We start from the raw sequence: 2,500 nt of genomic DNA on the forward strand, positions 1-2,500 counted from the left end.
GAACAATCATCATCATCACCAGCAATGTTTCAGAACTACTGTATTATTATTTCAGACATACACTGGAGAGGTGAGGAGGTAGGGTAGGGGAGTCCCCAGTATTTTTCACACACAGCATGAACATGACATGACCATCACCATCATCATGATCGTCATCATCACCTTCATCACCATCATCATCATCATCGCCATTATCGCCATCATCGCCATCATCGCTATCATCTATTATACCACAAATATGGTCTACTGTGATGACTCACTTCCCTATACAACCTGTACATTTGGTATGTGTTTGCTTGTGTAGAGTTTCCTTCCTGTCTGTCTTTCTCTCTCCAGCCTCTTATCTGGTTTAGTATGAGCAGACTGTGGATGAGTTGTCTTTACTAGCTGTCTTTACATTTAAAAAGCATCGTTCATTATGACATGTGTGGGAGTCTCTTATCTGCTAGTGCTCGTGTGGAGTCTATACTACCTTATCCACAGATAGTGTATCTGGTTCAGTATGGCAGGCTGAGTAGACACCATTTCCTTCCTTATTTTCCTCCTTATAAACATATGTGTTCAGCTTAGTATGCATGGTACACTCAGCCATCTATACTAACTAGTATGTATGACTAGTATCTATACTAGCCTTCCTATAGACAGTGGCTACTGCTCCTCAGAGGCTCAGAGGTCTGTCTAGTTTGGCATGGGCAGAGCGTAGAGCTTGTCCTTAGCTGTGGTGTGCAGAGCGGCTTATCTGTGACGACGGTGTGGTTCAGTGACCCCGAGCAGGGGTTGGTGCTCCCGAGGTAATGATTACCGTAAGGGAGCACTTGTGCTGATCAGCTACACCCAGAGGATCTCCTGTCACAGTCAGGGACCAATCTACCTGCAGCACTCTTCCCACAGGATCTCTCTCTCTCCCTCTTTTTTTTCTTTCTTTCTCTCCCTGCCTCTCTCTTTCTTTTGCTTTTTCTCTCACTCTCCCTCTCACCCCCGACTCTTTCTCTTTATTTCTTTCTCTCTGTTTCTTGTTATCTCTCTCTCTCTCTTTCCCTCTTCCCTCTCTCTCTCCATCTCCACCTCTCTCTATCACTCCATCGCTACAATCACAACTTCTTTGTTTCCTCCCTTCACCCGGTCTTCCTGCAGCGCTTCAAAGCAGTGGTGTGTGTGTGTGAGAGAGTGTGTGTGTTTATGTGTGTGTATCTACGAGTGTGTGTGTGTGTGCGTGTGTGTGTGTGAGAGTGTGCGTGTTTATGTGTGTTTATGTGTGTGTATCTACGAGGGTGTGCGTGTGTGTGTGTGTGAGTGTATCTACGAGTGTGTATGTGTGTGTGTGTGTGTGAGTGAAAAAGGAACCTACACATCCTTTATTGATGTCTGACATTTAGCCACTTCCTAAGTCCCTCCCTGTTCTGCTTCTCCACCAATAAGAGCAGCTGCTGACAGCCGACACTCTGCGATGTATGGAGTCATTCACGACTCAGTCTCCATTTATTATGGATAGGTAAACAAACCCGTAAACAGATTTGTAAACAAGCAAACATCGGCAGAGGAGTCAGGGGGGCGGGAGAGTGAGAGCCTGGCTGAGACTGCAGGGCAGGGCCATCATCAACCACACATCACACACACACACACACACATCAGACACATCACACACACCCTGCCTAACCAAACAGCATACAGGATGTGTAGAGGCATTAGGCATCAGTATGGTCAGAGTTAGGTAGGGCAGGAAAGGTATATGGGGGCAATACGGATGGGCAGAGGCAGAAATGGGATACGGGGCTGTTAGGTATGAGCCAGGGCAAAGGGCAGATGGCAGAGCATGTGTTGGTGGACAATAGGCAAGGGCTGTCTGGGGCATAGAGGGCAGTAGATATGAGCTGGGGCAAACATGACCTGGGGTAGAGGAGGTTTAGGGGGCAACAAACATAATTTGGGGTAGAATAGGTCAATAGGGTCACACAAACTGAAATGGTACAAAGATTTAGTTCTTTGTCAACTGAATACACACCTAAACCGTCTAAACTTCCTGATACCATGAAGGTTGTATAGGCAAACAGTACTGATAGTGGAGTTAAACACAAAGCATAGCACGTATGTAAAAGCTAACAGCTGCCCAGGTGGCCTACTATAGGAAACTAATATGAAAACACTGGTCAGAGACTAAAAACTTCACAACTTCAGGTCACTCTGCACAATGACAATAAAGTTCAATCTAATCTAATCTAATCTAATCTAATCTAATTGACTCTTGATTTATAGTGGTGATATAGAACAGTGATTGATATATTCGATCAACATCATAGATGTTCCATTAGAAAAAATATCCGAACACCTGTCAGCCAATCAGAGAGCAGTATTTTTCACCACTGACGTATAAAAACGAATAGCTGACAACTATATGGCATCAGCACACCTATACAGTACAATGGCCCCTGTCTGCTAAGTGATAGTATACACATGAAACAGGTGGCACACAGTTATAATAGAAGTACACATTCTATTCTAA

General features: G+C 44.7%; 1 protein-coding gene across 3 annotated transcripts in view; it reads right to left on the bottom strand.

The window, feature by feature from the left end:
- Window positions 1–2,500, bottom strand: part of eps8l2 (EPS8 like 2) — a 58,710-nt gene that overhangs the window by 22,170 nt on the left and 34,040 nt on the right. The window lies entirely within an intron of this gene.

Source organism: Alosa sapidissima, chromosome 11 (assembly GCF_018492685.1).
Source record: "Alosa sapidissima isolate fAloSap1 chromosome 11, fAloSap1.pri, whole genome shotgun sequence".
NCBI classification, from domain to species: domain Eukaryota; kingdom Metazoa; phylum Chordata; class Actinopteri; order Clupeiformes; family Clupeidae; genus Alosa; species Alosa sapidissima.